The sequence below is a fragment of the Mustelus asterias genome, chromosome 12 (genome assembly GCF_964213995.1).
Source record: "Mustelus asterias chromosome 12, sMusAst1.hap1.1, whole genome shotgun sequence".
NCBI classification, from domain to species: domain Eukaryota; kingdom Metazoa; phylum Chordata; class Chondrichthyes; order Carcharhiniformes; family Triakidae; genus Mustelus; species Mustelus asterias.
In genome coordinates, this window is record NC_135812.1 from 94,000,845 (window position 1) to 94,023,267 (window position 22,423).

The 22,423-nt window shown below is 44.7% G+C and overlaps 1 long non-coding RNA gene across 1 annotated transcript in view; it reads left to right on the forward strand.

The window, feature by feature from the left end:
• Positions 1-19,927, forward strand: part of LOC144501978 (uncharacterized) — a 52,551-nt gene extending 32,624 nt beyond the window's left edge. The window contains exon 3 of the long non-coding RNA XR_013499232.1: positions 19,129-19,927. This is a non-coding gene — a long non-coding RNA (uncharacterized LOC144501978). The remainder of the gene's footprint in view (positions 1-19,128) is intronic.
• Positions 19,928-22,423: the final 2,496 nt, after the last annotated feature.

The following is a 22,423-nucleotide window of genomic DNA, read 5'->3' on the forward strand; positions in this document are numbered from 1 at the left end:
CCCAATTCCGCAACGAGGGATCTCCCTTCTCACAGTGATTTAGAAATACAATGACTGCTGTAAGTTCCTTTTTGTAAAAGGGCCTGAGATTAACACTGTATGGAGTGGGTAAACATGCTTTCAGACACGGGTTACCACGTAGCAGCTGTAACCGTTTGAACTAAAACAAAAACTAACTGCATTTGCCATTCTTGCAAATTATTCTTCAGTTTGATGTATCTGACTTCAGGACTTTATTGTGATGATGTTCTTTTTAAAAATTCGTTCGTGAGACATGGGCGTCGCTGGCTGGCCGGCATTTATTGCCCAACCCTAGTTGCCTGACGTCATGCAATCTTTGTTATACATTGCCAACAGCCTTCTTGTTCAGCCTTCTTGTGTTTTATTTTGACACTTCATGCCTGCTTTCTGTTTTAAAGCTTATTTATTAATGTCACAAATAGGCTTACATTAACACTGCAATTAAGTTACTGTGAAGATCCCCCAGTCGCCACACTCCGGCGCCTGTTCGGGTACACTGAGGGAGAATTTAGCATGGCCACTGCACCTAACCAGATAATCATAGAATCCTACAGTGCAGAAGGAGGCCATTCAACCCATCGAGTCTGCACCGACCACAATCCCACCCAGGCCCTCTCCCCATAACCCCATGCATTTACCCTAGCTAGTCCCCCCTGACGCTGAGGGGCAATTTAACATGTGCTAACCCACACATATTTGGACTGTGGGAGGAAACCGGAGCACCCGGAGGAAACTCACACAGACACGAGGAGAATATGCAGACTCTGCACAGACAGTGACCCAAGCTGGGAACCGAAGCTGGGTCCCTGGGGCTGTGAGTCAGCAGTGCTAACCACTGTCTGCTGGGGGAACATTTCCTCGTGCACCTTAACATGATCCACATCTATCATTCACTCAAATGTATAATATTCTGTGTAACATACCATGATTGAGTAAAATACACAATCGGACACTTTTCCTTGCTACAAGCTGCGAGGAAATTTAGCATTCAAAGTGATCATTTTACATTTTATTTGATCCATGCATGATGTAGTAAGTTTAAAATATTTCACCGTCAACAAAAGAACAATGTTACAGCATGATATGTAAGTTGAGAAACCGTCTGCTCAACACTACGGCCCGTATAAAAGTGCCATTTTCTGTAAAAAAAAACTGAGCAGGATATTCTTATGACTTTATGCCTTAGTTAACTTTATGTTTATGAGACTTCATCAAGCGTCCCGAGGTTGCAGTATTTTTGTGGTTTATTTTTGGAGCGCATTTACGACCCTTTCAATATTGCAGGCTTACAATTTTTTAAAAAAAAACTACAAAACGTCCAGTCCCCGATGACATCCCTGGCGGCACTCCTGGGTGGTTCAGGAAAACTGGAATGTGGCAACAGCTCTGACGGTGGTAGAAATAAAATGGTGCCTTTGAACTCCCGTGACGTTGACTATTTTCACAGCAACAGGAGCTTGAATATTAATGCATTTGATGTGTTTCGGGAGTCTTAGCAACCAGGGTTTTATAAAATTAACCTTTGTCTGCTTCCCTGGGGAAATTGAGATGACGTGTTTCACTTGCAGACTGATTAACCACTGACCGATGCTCAGGTACTGTGAATAGGAAAGATAACTTTAAATAGCTGAGGTTGTGGAGAAACACTAGATGATTAGCACAGTGTGGGATTGTACAGTTTCTGCTGAGATAAATTTGCATCTTGTTTATATTGTCTTCCGTTTCAAAGGTTATATTTGCCAATGTAAACCGAAAATGGAAAATATTAGGTTATTCAGTTGAGCTAGTCCTGGTTTGCATGGATCTCTGATCCCCAGTAAGAAGTCTCATAACACCAGGTTAAAGTCCAACAGGTTTATTTGGTAGCACAAGCTTTCGAAGTGTCACTCCGAAAGCTTGTGCTACCAAATATACCTGTTGGACTTTAACCTGGTGTTATGAAACTTCTTACGGTGTTTACCCCAGTCCAACGCTGGCACCTCCACTTCATAGATTCCCTACAGGGCAGAAGGAAGCCATTTGGCCCATCAGGCCTGCACTGACAACTATCCCACCCAGACCCATCCCCATAACCCCACGTATTTATCCCGCTAACCCCCCTGAACACTAAGGGGCAATTTAGCATGGCCAGTCAACCTAACCTGCACATCTTTGGAGTGTGGGAGGAAACCGGAGTACCCGGAGGAAACCGACGCAGACATGGGGAGAACATGCAGACCCTGCATAGACAGTGACCCAAGCCGGGAATTGAATCTGGGTCCTTGGCGCTCTGAGGCAGCAGTGGTAACCATTGTTTCACCATGCCGTCCCCAACTTATCGACTTATGGAACTTTAGGCAGATGGATGTGGTTGGAATATTTTGAATGTCTTGGGTTATTGTATCATGAACACTGAAAGTGCTAAATACCTTGATTAGTAACAGAAACGATCTCAGCAATCAATGACTCCCCGGCCTTTGTTTATTCCTCTTCTTGGGGAAGAGGAGGGTGGTGCGGAGGAGAAGAATCTTTAATTCATTCCCCAGCTTCAACAGTAACTGAATCTGCAACAGGGTAAAGCTTCCAACAGCTGGCAGTTCCACAAGAGCATTTTTGATGCTCATTTTACACTTGACTATTAAGATAAATTAGTCACACCAATTTCAAAATTTATTTTGTGACTGCGTATCCGGTATAGTTTATTTTTACTTTCCACTGTGTTGCTCAAGGGCAGAAGTTGATCTGGGCACCATTGCCTGTATCTGTTAAAAGTTATCCACGTACCTTTTAAGAAGGAAAATTAACTACATCACCCAGCACCTGTTAAATACAACATTTTCTTTATTATTAACTCACCTTTAAAAAAGCGAGCGTCAACTTAAAACTGGTTCTCTTTCTGACAATAGGGCCAAAATTCTCCCAAAAAAATTCTAAGTGTTGAATTTGCGTGAAAACTGGAGTAAGTCGCGCTGCGTTTTTTAGCGGGAATTTCAAAATGAATCTCCCACACTCTGTGCCCTGCAGAGTGCACCAGCGTGATTCACTCCAGAGTTCAGTGGGCAGGGTCTATTCCCCCTGGAGAGGCTGGCAGCATAGTGCTGAGCGGGCCACTGCGTTTACGCTGAGCTGTCAGCATGGAGATCGGCGCATGCGCAGCGTTCCCACACTGCCGGCCTCCCGATTGGTGGCCAGCTCAATTGCTAGCCAACCCTGTGACCCCCGCAACGCCAGTCCTCCACCCTCCCATGTCCTGATCGCTGGCGCCCTGACCGTGTCCGGCCCAGCCTTCACACCCCGTCCCTTTGCAGCCTCAATCTCCCATGCCCCCACTCCTCCGATCCCCCATCCCCCACCTCCTCACAACCGGCAGCCCTGACCTGGCATCCCCGACCCCCCCAGCAGGCTGACCCCCCCCACCCCCCCGCCCCACCCTGATGGCCAGCCCCGATCGCTGGCCTCCCTCCCTTTATCACTCAGCCTGAATGCAGAGTGGCAGTGGGACACCCCACCATAGCATACAGCTCAGCCTTTAACACCATTATTCCTACGAGATTCAACTCCAAACTTCGTGGTCTCCCTCTGCAACTGGATCCTAGACTTCCTAACCCACAGATTACAGTCAGGAACGAGAGGCAACAACACCACCTCCACAATCATCCTTAACACTGGTGCTCCGCAAGGCTGTGTCTTCAGCCCCTTACTATACTCCTTATACACCTCTGACTGTGTGGCCAAATTCCCCTCCAACTCAATTTTTAAGTTTGCTGATGACACCACCGTTGTGGGTTGGATTTCAAACAACGACGAGACACAGTACAGGAAAGAGATAGAGAATCTGGTGAACTGTGTGGGACGATAATAATCTCTCCCTCAATGTCTACAAAACAAAGGAGATAGTCATTGACTTCAGGAAGTGGAGAGGAGAACATGCCCCTGTCTACATCAACATGGGCAAAGTAGAAAAGGTCACGAGCTCCAAGTTTTTAGGTGTCCACATCACCAGTAACCTTTCCCGGCCCCCTCATGCCGACACTATAGTTAAGAAAGCCCCCCAACGCTTCTACTTTCTCAGGAGACTAAGAAAATTTGGCACGTCCGCAACAATTCTACAAACTTCGACAGATGAACCATAGAAAGCATTCTTTCCGATTGTATCACAGCTTGGTATGGCTCCTGCTCTGTCCAAGACCGCAAGGAACTACAAAGTGTCGTGAACGAAGCCCAGTCCATCACTCAAGGCAGCCTCCCATCCATTGACACTGTCTACACTTCCCAATACCTCAGAAAAGCAGCCAGCATAATCAAGGACCCCACGCACCGTGGACATACTCTCTTTCCCCTTCTTCCGTCGGGAAAAAGATACAAAAGTCTGAGGACACGCACCAACCGACTGAAAAACAGTTTCTTCCCTGCTGCCATCAGAACTTTAAATGGACTTACCTCACATTAAGTTGATCTTTCTCTACACCCTAGCTATGACTGGAACATTTGACTCTGCACTGTCTCCTTTCCTTCTCTATATACATTATACTTTGTCTGTATAGCAATAATAAATCAAATCAAATCAAATCAAACTAAATGCTTAAAAAAACACTTATGGACCACTGACATGTGGGAAAAAAACACTTCAGAACTGAATGCTATTGTAGCCCGCCATCTGATTTGAAGGTTAAGACTATATTATTTAGTGAGTCAAGTAAAGTGTTAGATTGGGTTTTATTTGGCTTTTAATCAACTCAGTGGCGCTGTGCGCTTAAGTACTAATATATTGTCTTCTGTTTCAAATGTTGAATTTGCCAACATAAACTAAAAAATGGAAAGTGCTGAATTATTCTGTTTGGCTGGCCCGAGTGAACACAGCAGTGGCAGGACGTGGGTTTGTGCCTGTGATTTTCCACAAGCTGATTTCCTGAGATAAACTAGGGGTGTGTTGGAGTGGGGGGGGAAGAGTGTGGGTGGGGGGGTCGAGAGTGATGATGGTGGGGAGATGAAAGTGCCCACCAATCCTCTGCACAAAAGAAAAAGTTAGTGGATGCTTTGTGAGCCAACAATGGGTTGAAGAGCACTGTCAGGGAGCTAGAAAGCAGATTGTACCTTTTTTAAAATTCATTCGTGGGACATGGGCGTTGCTGGCTGGCCAGCATTTATTACCCATCCCTCATTGCCCTTGTTCAGAAGACAGTCGAGAGTCAACCACATTGCTGTGGCTCTGGAGTCACATGTAGGCCAGACCAGGTAAGGACGGCAGATTGAGTGAACCAGATGGGTTTTTCCGACAATCAATAATGGGTTTCATGGTCATCAGTAGATTCTTAATTCCATATGTTTTTATTGGATTCAAATTCCACCATCTGCCGTGCAGGGATTCGAACCCAGGTCCCCAGAACATTAGCTAAGTTTCTGGATTAATAGTCTAGCGATAATACCACTAGGCTGTCTCCCTCCTGGCGAAAGCAATTGGAGGATGGTATATGGGAAGGGAACTGAAAGAGGAGCAAACTGATAGGCTAAATGTTATGCAAAAAGCAGTAAATGATGATAAGATCCAAAAGGCAAGGTTCCAATTCTCACCATCAATTTAGCCGTTCAGAATGCGACTCTGATTATGATCTGTTTTGGAGTTATCCATCTGTAGGGATGTGTTCAGATGAAAGGCAGCTAAAAATTAGTTTGCCCTACTTGCTGGGCGCAGGGGCTGTGAATTGCATACCATCTGTGTTGATTTCATTGGAAGTGGACAGCACACGGATTTTGAGTTCCAAACTCATTTAAACGATTGTCGTGTAGAGCTGCATGTCAGTCACACCACTGGCTGCCTTTACACTCTGCGGGGGGGGGTCAAGCGGCATTCATTGTCCAGTCAGCCTTCTGTTCTTAAAGACAGTCACTCTCACTTTCAAAGGGAAACTTAGTGAATTACAGGAGACTCTTTCTGAATATAGTTGCTACAATTCTAAACAAGAAAAATGGACGTCAGATAAAGAGATCCAAGCTCACAGGTGCAACGCAGGAAACCTTACTGGTGGAGGTGGACAGGAGAAGAGAGACCATGGGTGGTGGGGCAGAAAGGACCTGGAAGACCATCATCAGAAGGGACTGGTAATAGTTGGTGGAGGATGTCAATTCCCATCTTGATGTGGGGAACTGGCAGCGGTGCCAGAAGGAGGCAACAAGTGTGGTCAAGGTCAGTGACTGCATCTTCACATGCTGACATCTACCCGAAACTTCACCAGCCTCTCACACTGCTCAATGTGTTATATCCCCGGCTCCTGTTTCTGGTGCTCCATCTGAGCCTCACATATATTCATTGTGCTTGCCCGCACCCGCCTCTTGTATACCTCCAGGTATTTCCTCCTGTTTGGTACACCACCCAAACACAATGCTACACAATCGCTGGCATTCTGCCCTGTCTCTTATAGGACAAGGTGGCATGGAAGGGAGCAGGGGACAAGGATGCATGAGCTATGCGGAGGAGAGGGTTCTCTGCATCGTAAGACTAGCCAGCATCATTGAGAACATTGAGGATTATGGAATGTTCCTACTTTCTGCCCCTTCTCAATTTGCAGTTCACTCTCATTCTGCTATGAGAAATGCTGCAGTTAGTGTGACTTGAACCAGATTGCTCTCTAATCTACCCTTATTCCAACCTTTACCCTGCTGATTTTCTGCGTTCAGATAACTAGCCAGCTGTCCAACCATGGCAACTCCAGGAACAAGAGAAAGAGAGAGAGCACCACCTCTGCACTGTTGAAGAGGCCCCATAATCTGACATGATCCAACAGTTCAGATGCTGGCATTGCACGGACCTTTGATGCTCGTGTTGGGATCTGCATTATTTATTTATTTATTTCATGATTTGTTTATTTATTATTGTCACAAGTAGGCTGACATTAACACTGCAATGAAGTTACTGTGAAAATCCCCCAGTCGCCACACTCCGGCGTCTGTTTGGGTACACTGAGAGAGAACTTAGCATGGCCAATGCACCTAACCAGCACATCTTTCGGACTGTGGGAGGAGACCGGAGCATCCGGAGGAAACCCACGCAGTCACTGGGAGAACGTGCAAAGTCCACACAGACAGTGACCCAAGCCGGGAATCGAACCCGGGTCCTGGGCGCTGTGAGGCAGCAGTGCTAACCATTGTGTAACTCAATGGGCATAAGTGGCTTGCAGTCAAGCCGGGGAAAAAGGAATGTTCATTTGCCAGCTCCTTGAAGAGTGAGGTCTATGTTGGAATCAGATAAGAAGATCCATGGGACAGAATAGAAGAGATCACTGCTGCACATGCACAGCCAGATGCTAGCCAATTGGCTTCCCTACTAGACGATCTCCTGTCACTGGTGAGGAGCGTGAAAGCGTGCGGCTCCAGGTTGGCAGAGGGCATCACGCAGAACACGCCTTTTCTGCAGGCTCTGCCCAATCTCCCTGTTATGCGGCAGACCCAGAGACACTGCAGCCAGCGTCCTTATACCCCTGACAGCATTTGCGTGGACAAGTCATTTACTCCCCTGCCTTCCCTGTGAGAATGTAGCAACACTCTCTGTCAAACCCAGGAACTCACCGCAACATCTCCAACATACCCCATAGTACTCTCATGCACAGTAGAAGTTCTTCAAAATCACCTTATCTGTAAGTTGAGTGCTTTAACTCGCACCCCCAGGCAGGATCCTAGTGGCAGCTCAACACTTTCCCTTTGTAAAGTGGCACACAGATTCAATCGGTGAAGTTGCCTGGTTAAAGTGAGGAGGTCTGGGGTCACAGCAGCTGTTGATTGGGTTGTGCAGTGTCTGGATCGTGGGTGTTGAGTTGTGTCTGCAGTTGGGGTTGCCGATTGTAGGAGGAACCCTTTTTAAGATAGCATACCAGAAGCAGCTGGCATGCAACGCGCAGGAGAGCACAAAGCATACATCACAACCCTACAGAAACCAAATTTACCACATATGAATTCTGGTTTGTTCATACTTGTTTATTCATTACAAGCAGGGCTGGATTCTAATTGACTCAGTTCTAATTTTCCCTCTTTTAACTGTGTAAGTTGCAGATAGACATGAGATTAAATTCGCTTTTAGCAACAGCACAAAATGGACAGAAGCAAATCGGCTGCCTGTTATTCAGTTCACTTAATTTTACCTCAACATTGAAGTCTTTGAAATTTAGCAGGTGGGGAGGAGTGTCTATTTTAGACAGGCAATCTGCTATCGAGTTTTATGCCCTCCCAAAATGGATTTTCTCTCTCGTAAAGTAGCATAAATGCAAAATACTGTGGATGCTGGAAATCTGAAATAAAAGCAGAAAATGCCGGAAATACTCAACAGATCTGGCAGCATCTGTGGAGAAAGAAACTGAGTTAACGTTTCAGATTGATGACCTATAGACAGAACTCTAACCTACATCCATACAAGTTTAAATTACTTTTCTGTTGGCCACACCTCTGGTTAGGTGCATTGGCCATGCTAAATTCTCCCTCAGTGTACCCAAACAGGTGCCGGAGTGTGGCAACTAGGGGGAATTTCACAGTAACTTCATTGCAGTGTTAATGTAAGTCTACTTGTGACACTAATAAATAAGCTTTTTAAAAAAGGCAGCAGAAGACATTCTGATGATTCACAACTGCTTTACTGTGATGCTATAATTCACTACAAACACTGGTTTCTACTCTTCCCCTCTGGATTCTCTTCCTATCCAAAAGCATTCCCTATTGGGAAAAAAACAACATTACCTGCCCCTCAATTCACTCTGAATCATAGAATCCCTATAGTAGAGAAGGAAGCCTTTCAGTTCATCGAACCTGTGCCGACAATAATCCCACCCAGGCCCTATCCCCGTAACCCCATGCATTTACCCTGCTAATCCCCCAGACACAAAGGGGCAATTTAGCACAGCCAATCAACCTAACCCACACATCTTTGGAGTGTGGGAGGAAACCAGAGAAAACCCACGGGGAGAATGTTTAAACTCCACACACAGTCACCCAAAACTGGAATTGAACCTGGGTCCCTCGAGCTGTCAGGCACTGTGCTACCGTGTCACCCCAAGACCTGGTTTACGCTTAAGAGGCCTGCATTTCTAACATTGTCAGATTCCCTCTCTACAGGGTCAGATTCCCTTTCTTTTAAGAAAAACATAACAATTATATTCAGACAGAGGTGCGCAGAAATAAATGCAGAAAAGAAATCAGATTTCCCACTGTTGCATAGCGAGACATCCTTCTTCTTGAACCTTCAACAATTTCTCTATAGAGGCTTTGCTCATGGTGAAACAGTCCGATAGTTGATGACCCACCTTGGTTTAGAGGCTAAAGCAGAAAAGGCTTGATAAACTCAGCAAGTCTGGCAACATCGGTGGAGAGAAGCAGAGCTAATGGTGGGATTTTATGACCTCGCTCAACCCGAGACTGGAAAATCCCACCCGAGGTCAACGGACATTTCCATTGTTCGCCCCTCACCCTCTCTAATTCCATGGTGGGCGGGACAGTAGAATTCTGGCGAATGTTTCGAGTCCAAATGACTCTTCTACAAAAAAGATGGACAGATAGAACTGCAATGGATTTTATAGTAGGAGTGGTGGATGGAGGAGGTGGGACAGAAGAGAAGAATAAGAAGAGGTAAAGTTTATTTATTAGTGTCACAAGTATGCTTACATTAACACTGCAATGAAGTTACTGTAAAAATCCCCATGTCACCACACTCCGGCGTCTGTTCGGGTACACTGAGGGAGAATTTAGCACTACCAATGTACCTATCCAGCATATCTTTCGGACTGTGGGCGGAAACCACAGCACCCTGAGGGGACCCACGCAGACACGGGGAGAATGTACAGACTCCACACAGACAATGATCCAAGCCAGGAATCGAACACAGGCAGCAGTGCTAAACGCTGTGCCACCTTGCCATCAGGGAAAAGGAAAGATTGATAAAGGTGTCATGGACATAAGTAAAGCAGTGTAGCCTGGTAGGCTTGTAACAAGTCTTTTTGTAAATTCTGTCCATAAATTGTATTAGATTCGTTTGTTCTTATCTTTGCGTAAGACTTTGATTTAACATTATAATTTACAATAAAAAGCAACATATCAGGCTGGTTGGAACATTGGAGTTTCTGTGTGGTATCAGTTGAGGAACTGGAAGATCTAAAACTGCAGCAGCGAGTGTAATTACAGTGTAAGAGGTTCATGTAGGCATTTTTCACTGCAAGTATAGAAGTGGAAATTTATGAAGGAAAACGTTGGCACAAAAGTTTAACAGCGGGAAGTCCATTTAGATGTAGAAAATTTATAACTCTCATTTGCTGATGCTACTGTTATTGAAGACACTTGATTTTGAAGGAATCTTGGTAGATGCGGCACACCAATTATGTTTCTTAGATCATGTGAGAGAAATTGGGACAGCCACAGGCACTGCGACGAAATTTATCAGGCATTTCTTCCAGTATTGGCAGGAAAACGAGATGACGTGAAATTTAAGCTCAACATTTCATTTCTATTGGCAGAGAATGATATAAACACTCATCATTTTTGATTTAATTTGATTTATTATTGTCACATGTATTGGGATACAGTGAAATGTATTGTTTCTTACCTGCTATACAGACAAAGCATACTGTTCAGAGAGAAGGAAAGGAGAGAGTGCACAATGTCGTGTTACAGTCATCGCTAGGGTGCAGTGTAAGATCAACTTAGTGCAAGATAGGTCAATTCAAAAGTCTGATGGCAGCAGGGAAGATATTGTTCTTGAGTCAGTTGGTACGTGACCTCAGACTTCTGTATCTTTTTCCCGATGGAGGCATTGTTAGAGAGTTTAAAAGAGTTAGAATGCAGTTTTAGAAGCATAGAACAAGAGTAAAAGATAGAATTCGAAGGTATGCTGGGCACAGCTTGCAAGAAGTTGTCCCGCTCCTCTTGAGAAAGATCAACCAGTATCTATCGGTGGTTAAAAGAAAGCAGGGTTAATGCTCCAGCTCAGCTACCTTATGTTGGAAGGCATCTAAAATGTTAAGCCAGCCTTCCTTTCTCCACAGATGCTGACTAGTTCCAGCATGTTCTGTTTCTATTTCGGATTACCAGCATCTGCAGCATTTTACTCTTTTGTTTGATTTTATTGGCTTCCTTTCACCTTATTTTTAAGTCTCGTCCCAATCCCCCTTCGATTCCCTTATGCATTGCAATGTTTTGCAGCCAAGAAAGAGGCGAGGAGATTTTTTTTTTTCCAGCTTCTGTAATTCTGGCTTGGAGTTGGCCACCAGAAGGTGAACAAGAGCATTCGGGAATTCAACCTTGCTAATTTTTAAATAGTTTCCTTTCTCTCCTTTCCTGTTTAAAGTGTCTGGCCTCTAGTCAGCGTCACCTCCTGGACTGTAGCTAAGATTAACAACTTGTCATGGGGGAGAATTGGGCGCATGCACACAATGCATCAAAACACTAATATATTGTTTCACCCTATCACCCGAACAGCATTGTGCCTTACTGTATAATCACAAAATTATATGTTTTCTTTAAGCGAGTGAAAACGAGCTTTACTAGCAGTAAAGGTAAGTTCACAATGAATTCAATCAAGAAATCTAATGCCTCATTAAGCCTTTAAAGACCTGTTCTGGATTTTGGCTGGCTTGATGGTGGTTTGCTGTAGTTCTTAGTCTGTTATAGGCTGTTTTAGCCCACTTTCTAACTAAGAAAATGGTGTGGAAATAATGAACTGGTGATACAGTTTTCCGTTCCAGTAATTCTTTCGCACACAAACAGGAACATTAAATTAACTGAACATCTCGTTGCATGACTCTAATCGCTTTAAGGGCTTTATGTACATTGTGTACATTTCCAACCATGTTCCAAAGTTGTTTCTGTTCAAAATCTGTTCCCTCTTAAGTCACTGTCGGAAAAGAAAATAACAGAAGGGGCCACCTGCACTGGAGAGGTGGCATGATTTATAACGAGGGAATCCCTGTTCTTGGTCAGTTGCCTGTAAATACAAACTCATAGCTTTCATCTTAATATTGGTGTAAAAATGGAACCGAACGTGGGGAATTTGGTGGTGGAGGGGTATTTAATCTGGCAGGATGGGGCCCTGCTGCATTCCTGCTTTCGCCATGATTAAATCCGTGGTGCGAAGGACTGTTCTATTGAACCTCTGTTCAATGGAGCTGCTAGCTCTGATTGGTCGGCAGCTCTTTGTGGGCAGGGCTTTTACCCTGTGTCCTTGACCCTGGGGCTGGCCTGTCAAGTGCCCGCGTGGCACATGATGCAGCCAGCCTTCCTGAAAATTGGTGGCGTGGGACTCTTGCCCCCAGCTCTTTAGCTCCTGGACGAGACCCCTGCCACCTCCAATAAATGCTGCTGATTGTGTTATCATGTCTGCAGCAAAGTGTTTAAACTTTGGATGGTGCTGCAAAAATTTTACATTAAGTCAAGTTGAAAGCACTTTATGGTAAAATATGTAAGTTATATCCTTGTACAATGCCCAGTTAAATTAAGGCAGTGAAGTATTGAATTTTAAACTTTTAAAATGTTTTTCAACCTGTATGATATGGGGCAGCATGGTGGCGCAGTGGTTAGCATTGCTGCCTCATAGCGCTAGGGACCAGGGTTCGATTCCCGGCTTGGGTCACCGTCTGTGCAGAGCCTGCATGTTCTCCCTGTTTCTGCCTGGGTTTCCTCCAGGTGCTCCGATTTCCTCCCACAGTCTGAAAGATATGCTGGTTGGGTGCATTGACCATGTTAAATTCTCCCTCAGTGTACCCGAATAGGCGCTGGAATGTGACAAATAGGGGATTTTCACAGTAGCTTCATTGCAGTGTTAATGTAAGCCTACTTGTGACAGTAACAAATAAACTTAAACTTAAATTTGCAAGGTTGGAATATCTGCTGCTATGAGCTACATATCTAATCATCTGTAGGAACACATGTTCCACCTGTTCATCATAGAATCATCATAGAAACCCTACAGTGCAGAAGGAGGCCATTCGGCCCATCGAGTCTGCACCGACCACAATCCCACCCAGGCCCTACCCCCACATATTTACCCGCTAATCCCTCTAACCTACACATCCCAGGACTCTAAGGGGCAATTTTTAACCTGGCCAATCAACCTAACCCGCACATCTTTGGACTTCATCATTGCTTCTTTTTGTGTAAAAACCATTAACAATGGGAAGATCCCTTGACCTGAGGTGGGCTTTTCCAGTCTCCGAACCAGGCCGTAAAATCCCACCCCATGTGTCAGTTTAAGAATCAGCTGTCACAATAAAACATACCTACCCTACCAGAAAAAGTTGACATCATTTTTGCATGCAGATGTGCACAAAGATGTTCAGCGGCCATTTGACATCGAATATTCGAATTTAGAATGAGTTTTTCATGCAGTGAGAGTGTTTTGCCATCTTTGGCATCAAATGCGATCAAGAGCAAAGGGCACTCCAAGGCATCAAAGTTGAGTGCTCAAAAGCATCAGGTGCACTCATCAGCTATGATCAGCAGCCTGCATTGAAAAACACAAGGAAATTAATCACTTAATGTCTGAATTCATTAAGTTTCTTCATTCAGTCTAAAAATCTTTCCATTATGCATGTGTGAGAACACCACAGATCTGAATTCTTTTCATACATCTATTAATTACCATGTTGGGACAAAAACATATGGGACACAGGATGATCAGTGTGAGTTTTGGCATCCTTAGTGCCTCCCTTCACCACCCGTAACCCCCTCCCCACCCACACCCCTCCATGATCTCCACTCAGTGTTCCCTTCACCCCCCCCCCTCCCCCCTCCACTTCTCTTCTGTGGTTCAGCTCACTCCCCCCATGAAGACTTCAGCCCCTCTCCTCTCCTCTCCCTCCCCGCACTCTTAGGCCTTCCATCTGCAGCTGATCCTTTATTTCGCACTGACCTTCAGCCCTCGGGCTCTGAGGGGATTAGAGGGAGAGAGTGGGAAGAGTGGGAGAGGGAAGGGTTGGAAAGAGAGAAGGAGGAAGAGAGAAAAGTGGATTGGGATAAATAAAAACGTAAAAGCATAAGAACTAGGAGCAGGAGTAGACCATTTGGCCCTTCGAGCTGATCTTTTCGTGGACTCAGCTCCACTTACCCGCCCGCTGATCATAACCCTTAATTCCTTTACTGTTCAAAAATGTATCTCTCTTTGTCTTAAAAACATACAATACAGTAGACTCAGCTGCTTTACTGGTCAAGGAATTCCACAGTTTCACAACCCTTTGGGTGAAGAAGTTCCTCATCAACTCAGTCCTAAATCTGCTCCCCCTTATTCTGAGGTTATGTCCGCCAGTTCTCGTTTCATCCGCCAGTGGAAATAGCCACCCTGCTTCTATCTTGTCTATTCCTTTTGTGATTTTATATGTTTCTATAAGATCCCCCCTCATTCTTCTAAATCCCAAATGTGGTGTGAGCGAGAGGGAGGAGTAGGGAGAGAGGGAGGAGTAGGGAGAGCGGTAGCAGGAGAAATAGGGCAGAGAGATGGGGAGTTGGAGAAGAGAGAAAGGAGGAGAAAGAAAGGGTGAGGAGAGAGAGAGGGAAAAGGAAAGGGGTGAGGGAAGAGGTGGGAGGGCCGACACTGAGGGAAGAGGTGGAGGAGAGGGGTTAGAGGGGCAAGGAGGAAGGGGAAAAGGAGGGAAGGGCAGAGGGGGGGAAGAGGAAGAAGGGGAAGAGGTGATAAAAGGGTGCAAGGAGGAGCGAGGGGGAGAAGGGGGAAGCAAGAGGGGAGGAGAGAAGAAGGGGAGCAAGAGGGATCGGAAATGGGGAATAAATCTTCTGCTATCAGTGGGGTATGGGGTTCATGGGGATATTGGGGGAAATGTGTGTGCTACACTAGTTATAAATGATGAAGCAAAACATGAAACTAGTTTGCCAAAACATGCATGTTAAAGCAAAATCTGCTTTTTCAGAAGTTAGCTCAGTTTTTGGAAGTTTGAAACTATAGGATTTCAGCTTTATGGGGAACAATCTCTATTATCATTTTTGGTGTCATGCTAGTCACTTCATGACAATTATGTCAATAGATCACCATCTGCAATGTTAAATGATAGCTAAGCAATTGCTTCTGAGTGCAAATGATACCAAATGATTGCTAAATAATTGCTTTTGACTGCTATTGAAGTTAAATGATTGGTTCTGAGTGCAATTGCTGTCAAAGGAGTACAAATGAATGTTGTTGGATGCAAATGATGTCAAAAGTTTCTGTTCGGGAGTGATATCTCTTTGTTGTAGAATAATACCCAGTCCATAGTTCAAATCATCTGGGAATCTACGATTTGTTATTCATTCCTTGAATCTGAAACAGTACAGCAGCCTGAGTTAGCATGAACTTCTCTCCAATAGACTAAGGAAGGGTTCCCTTCTTAGTAATTTGGTTCATATTTGAAATGTATACAGTTGAAAGCTGAGTGTGATCGATGGTAATCATAGTCACTTTTACGTGAAACAGATGATTTGAGTATTGAAGTGCTTGTCATGTTTTAATGATGAATAATCTGTCCTGACATATTCTTAGTTACGTAGACCAAATCATGTAGAAGTGAACTCGTTCAAGGATTAATGTCAGAAAACTTTAGAATTTTGTGCCAAGTTTACTTGCCAAGATGTAATTGTTTCCATATTATGCCACAATACCTTTTCCATCTGTGTGTTTGAGCTAAACTACCTATTTTGTAGTTGATCTCCAAGGTTTTGATTTTTTTTTTAACCATACTGTTGGCATGAACTTGCTTTTATCATCTGAGATGAATGTTCCTGCAGTAAACTTTATATTTCAGCATTGCCTTGTCCTTACATTATTGTACTCCTGTCCCTGTAGTAATGTGTTCAGCCTCCATGTCCTGGTTAACCAATGACATGTATGTAAATCAATTACAATTTAGTGCAGGGTGAAAAGGGGAGTGTTGTAACATCGAGTAGTGTTATGAGGTTCTGCAAATAATTTAGTGGGTTGCAGTGCATGCCAACCAACCAACTCATCTACCAGCAATGCAACTTGACGTTGCCTATATTGCAGGCAATCCTTTCACCTAGCGAGATGTTCAATTGCTCTTTGACTATTCCAGTACATTATTTTCTTCTCATTTTCTCTCCATCCCCTGCCTCTCTGAAAGGTGTTGGGGCCTAATTCATTGTGTCTCAAACGGATTTCGCCCTTGGGCTTCACCACCCTAACCTGGATGAGCTGTGGAAGCCACTCGGGTGCCCTGACCCTTGACACTGGTGGCCTACTGGGGCCTAGCAAAGGGTGCCAAGTGTGGAGACCCATAGTTAAATTTGGGGGTCTGGTTGGGGAAGGTGTACAATGACAGCAACCTCCAATTTTGTGGATCCAGGAGGAGCACACTTGCTCTTTCCAACAGCATGGAAACATAACTTAGAAATGTTGTGGGTTTTTTGGCAATCTCCAGTGGTCCTGTTAAGAACTACTGGTTACGCAGTCCAAAATGTGGGAATTCTGATTGCTGGTCTCAGGCATTGATTAGTGTACATGAATTTAGTGATAAGGTCCTGAAGTGGGTCGAAGCACACATATTACCAATATTAAAATGATGCTTGCATTTGCGATAGATGGCCTTCAAGGCCACTTCAACGGAAGACCCTGGGCCACTTTTGCAGTGCTTGAATCTCCGTGCAGAGCAAAATATTGGGGACCAGCTGCAAAATAGGCAGTGTAAAGGTTAAGCTTTAGGAAAAGGAGATAGTCTTACATTGCTTAGACCTAATGTGTGTGTGTACCCATGCATGTAGATGGCTTTCTCTTTGGGAAACGTGACTGCAGTTCCAGCCAGGCAGTGCAAACTATGTTAATGCAGACTAGAGGAACACTTTGTTGAACACCTGGATTCTGTCTTCAAGAATAGTCCTGAACTCCCTGTCACTCATTACTATGATTTTCCATCTTTATCCCAACCCTTCTTTGACCTCTGTGACTTTGGCATTCACTGTTGTAAATGCATACTCAAGGAGTACCTTATCTTTCTGCTAACAACATTTTGGCCTTACCATGGACTTTAAGGGCGGCATGGTGGCACAGCAGATAACACTGCTGCCTCACAGCGCCAGGGACCCAGGTTCGATTCCCAGCTTGGGTCACTGACTTGTGGAGTTTGCACATTCTCCCTGTGTCTGCGTGTGTCTCCTCCGGGTGCTCCAGTTTCCTCCCACGCTCTAAAGATGTGCAGGTTAGATGGATTGGCCATGCTAAATTGCCCCTTAGTGTCAGGGGGACTATCTAGGGTAAATGCATGGGGTTATGGGGATAGGGCCTGGGTGGGATTGTGGTCAGTACAGACTCGATGGGCCGAATGGCCTCCTTCTGCACTGTAGGAATCTATGATTCTAAGCTATTTTGGACCTCCCGTTTTCTCTCTGGCAGGAAATGCTGGCAATGTCCATGGGTTCGTCAACATTTTCAGGGATGGGGGAAGGTGATATGCACCCTTGTGGTCACCCTATTTTTGTCTTCTGCAACAACAGCAATTTATTTCTATATTCAGACGAATGAGGGGGGTTCTCATAGAGACTTATAAAATTCTAACAGAACTAGGCAGGGTAGATGCAGGGAGGATACTCCTGATGGTGGGGGAGTCCAAAGCCAGGGGTCACAGTTTGACGATTCAGGGTAGACCTTTTAGGACGGAGGTGAGGAGACATTTTTTCACCCAAAGTGTGGTGAGCCTGTGGTATTCATTACCACAGGAAGTAGTTGATGCCAAAACATTGAATGTATTCAAGAGGCGACTGGATATAGCACTTGGGGTGAATAGGATCAAAGGTTTTGGGGAAAAAGCAGGTTTAGACTATTGAGTTGGATGATCAGCCATGATCATAATGAATCAGAGCAGGCTCGAAGGGCTGAATGGCCTCCTCCTGCTCCTATCTTTATGTTTCTGTGTTTCTATCGTGACTTTACTGTACTAAAATACTCCAAGGCACTTCACAGCATGTTATGAAGCAGAGTTTGACCCCAAACCACGTAAGGTGACGCTAGGGCGGGTGGTCAAACATTTGGTCTTATGGGAGGAAGGAGATTTTAAGAGGTTTAGGGAGGGAATTCCAGAGCTTAAGATCTAGGGAACTAAAGACCTGATCACCGGTGGAGTGATGAAAAATTAGATGCTCAAGTAGCCAGAATTAGAGGATTGATTTCAGAGGGAGTTAAAGCTGGGATGGTGACAGGAGAATAGGAGGATTGACAAGTGCTGAAGTATTGGATTTAGAAGGGCAGAGAAATGGAAGGAGGCACGATGATAGGAGAAAGGAGCGGTTAAGTGAAGTTTTTAAAAAGTGGAGAAAAGAGTAGAAACAGAAATGATGAGCTCAGTCTGTGGTGACAGTCAAAATATGCAGGGGAGTGGACAATGGAAAAACATGTTACATGGACCCACTTACACAGTAACTATTAAGATACAATCAAAGAAGGTAGGAATTGGGAAATAGATGGGAATCAATAGGAGTGAGCCACGGTTGAAATCAGAGTTCCTGCAATCAGATAGTGTTGATATAAGCTGGAGTTAGCACAGAGCATCAACAAACTCATGTCAAAGTTTGAAGACAGGTCTAGGCAGGAAAGTGAAGGCCAGGGTCGTTGTGAAAAGAGTTGGAGGATGCACAGATAGAAAGATATTTCTATGCAAAAGAAGATCGAGGAGATATACAGAATCCATTGCAGGACAGAAAAATGATGATGAGGTTGGAGGCCACCATAAGATCCAGGGGAAGTGGACTTTGAATCATAGAATCATACAGCACAGAAGAGGCCCTTCAGCCCATCAAGTCCACACCAACACATTAGAAACACCTGAACTCCCACCTAATCCCATCTGCCAGCACTTGGCCCATAGCCCTGAATGTTATGACGTGACAAGTGCTCATCCAGGTACTTTTTGAAGGATGTGAGGAAACCCGCCTCTACCACTCTCCCAGGTAGTGCATTCCAGACCATCACCACCCTCTGTGTAAAAAAAGGTTTTACTCACATCCCCCTAACCTCCTGCCCTTCTGTCCAGGCGGGTGGGTCTGTGGTCTGGGACAGACTGGACCAGGCTTTTGGGTCATTGCTTTGTTTTGCCACTTTCCGTCTGTCCGTCCCTCATTTCTTTAGCTTTTACACACCTTCCATAACTTTTATTTCTTTGACTTCTCTCATAGATTACAGAGACACCTATGTCAGACTCCTATTTATCGACTACAGCTCAACCTTCAACACCATTTTTCCTATGAAACTCATCTCCAAACTCCGTGGCCTGGGCCTTGGCACCTCCCTCTGTGATTGGATTCTGAACTTCCTAACCCATAGAACGCAATCAGTAAGGATAAGCAACAACACCTCCTCCACGATTATTCTCAACACCGGTGCCCCACAAGGCTGTGTCCTCAGCTCCTTATTACAATCCTTATACACCTATGACTGTGTGGCCAAATTCCCCTCCAACTCGAATTTCAAGTTTGCTGATGACACCACCATTGGTCAAATCTCAAACAATGGCGAGACGGAATACAGGAAAGAGACAGAGAATCTGGTGAACTCGTGCTCTCCCTCAATGTCAATCCAGATCACCAACAACCTGTCTGGTCCTTCCATGTTGACACTATAATTAAGAAAGCCTATCAACGCCTCTACTTTCACAGAAGGCTAAGGAAATTTGGCATGTCAGCTACAACTCTCACCAACTTTAACAGATGCACCATAGAAAGCACTTTTTCTGTTTGTATCACAGCTTGGTATGGCTCCTGCTTTGTCCAAGACCACAAGAAACTACAAGGGGTCATGAACAAAGCGCAGTCCATCACTCAAACCAACCTCCCATCCATTGACACTATCTACACTTCCCGCTACCTCAGAAAAGCAGCCAGCATAATTAAGGACCCCATGCACCCCGGACATACTCTCTTCCACCTTCTTCCATTGGGAAAAGAATACAAAAGCCTGAGGACACATACCAACCGACTCAAGAACAGCTTCTTCCCTGCAGCCGTCAGACTTTTGAATGGACTTATATTAAGTTGATCTTTCTCTACACCCTAGCTATGACTGTAACATTACACTCTGCACTCTCTCCTTTCCTTCTCTATGTACGATATGCTTTGTCTGTATAGTGCGTAACAAACAACACTTTTCACTGCGTACTAATACATGTGACAATAAGAAATCAAATTAAATTATTCCTCTTTATCTCATGATTATATCATATCTGCTGTTTAACCATCCCATCATTTAAAAAAAAAAATTTTACTTAATGTTTAAAGTTGCAAAGCCATGATGTGAAGATGCCGGTCTTGGACTGGGGTAAGCACAGTAAGAAGTCTCACAACACCAGGTTAAAGTCCAACAGGTTTATTTGGTAGCACAAGCCACTAGCTTTCGGCGTGCTCCGAAAGCTTGTAGCTTGTGCTACCAAATAAACCTGTTGGACTTTAACCTGGTGTTGTGAGACTTCTTACTAAAGTTACAAAGCCAGTGCAGAGTGGACTGGGCAGACCCGAATCCATCTCCTTGCTTGCTCCGAAAACCAAATTCAAATTGAATCCAATCCCTGGTCCCCACAAGAGAGACAAACAAGATCTAAGCTGACAAGGTGAGGCTTTGCTTGATCTGACATTTGGAGTGGGATTTTCCAGCCATGCTTGCCCCAAGACCGGAAAACCCTGCCCGAGGTCAGCTGACCTTCGCATGGTCCTGTCCCGCCCACTACAATTCCCGTGGTGGGCAGGACAGGAAAATTCCATCCTTGATCTTAGCCAAAAGACTGACCTATTTCAGGATGTTATGGACCATGTCCTTGTGTGTGTTTGCATTACTTAACTTGAGCACATTATTGTGAATCATATTTATGTGCTGTGCCTTTTTAAGTGCATTTTTAAAAATGTTTTAATATTATGATTGTTGCATTGATCAGTGCAACTGATTTGCACTGTTTTTGACTTCCTTATTATATAAACGTGCCTTGAAAGGCAACTAATCATGAAGACATGTCTTTTGACATAGCCCAGATAATCACTGGCTGCTCTTCCCTTTGAGAGGGGAGAGCTGATTGGTGGTGACAGAGGATCACAACACCTCAGGTGAGGGTCAAGGTTGAGAAGGCGGGGCCTTCAGCCAGTGTGGGAGTTGAACCCACATTGTTGGTGTCATCCTGCATCACAAACCGGCCATCCCAAGTGAGCTAACCGACTCCCTCTCCTCGAACTAGTAACTCTGTGATTCAGGTGAGCCACGAACATGTTTTCTACCTGGGGGATGTGATCATCAGCTATAGAGATGAGTTTAAATGCTCCAATTCCCTTTGACAGCAGCTCAAGTTGTGACTTGCTTTGTGTTCAGCCGCTGCTCCCTGCACTTGTGATGGTGCCTGTCCTTCCACCCACTCACCTCACTGATCAAAATCATTGTCAACAAAGTGCACATGAGAGACGTGGATAGTTTTTATAAGGCAAATGAGGAGAGGCTGAAAACACAACGGTTCCCATCTGTAACACAGAGCACCAGGGAGATAGAAACATACTCCTGACAAAGATTCATTGATTTGCACATGTACCTGTTAGCTGAATACTTTAAAGGTCAGTCCTGCACAAAGGCTAACACTTTGGGTTCTAAATGGTTGTCACTTAGATCATAGAATCCTACAATGCAGAAGGAAGCCATTTGGCCCATCAAGTCTGCACCGATCACAATACCACCCGGGCCCTTTCCCCATAACACCATGTATTTACCTTAGTTAGTCCCCCTGACACTAAGGGGCAATTTATCATGGCCAATCAACTTAACATCTTTGGACTGTGGGAGGAAACTGGAGCACCCAGAGGAAACGCACACAGATACAGGGAGAACGTGCTGACTCCACACAGATAATGACCCAAGCTAGGAATTCAACCCGGGTCCCTGTGAGGCAGCAGTGCTAACCACTGTGCCACCGTGCCACCCTGGCTTAATGTTACATTGTGCAGTAATATTCTGAATTGTGGTTACTCTGCTAGGGTTTGTTTCCCTTGGTAAACCGATCACAAAATCTGTACTCTTTCACAGCGCAACTTTGTTTTCATTTGCCATAAGAAAGTGGCCTTCAAGTGCTTTAGATACATAAGGACATGAAGGGTAATTTATATCGAATCATATAGTAACAGTACAGTGTGGTGCAGTGTGGTGCTATGTTAGTGTCCCAACTTCTCCAGGTTCAAGTTCCACTTCAGGACTTGATGGTCATGGAAGGTATGTTCATAACATGGCCAAAAATGTTTTTGTTTTCAGTCTGTAAATCCTTCCAATACATTTGATGGCAGGCAATAAGAACAGGAGAGTCTGCCACACTGCAGAAGGCAACGGCAAACTACTGCTTTACTTTGTGAAGCATAATCATGGCCCAATCCAATGGAAGTTCGTGGTTGTCAATGCCCTCTTCGGGCATATATCTGAAGGAAGAGGAATGATTGCAGCATAGGAAAAGGC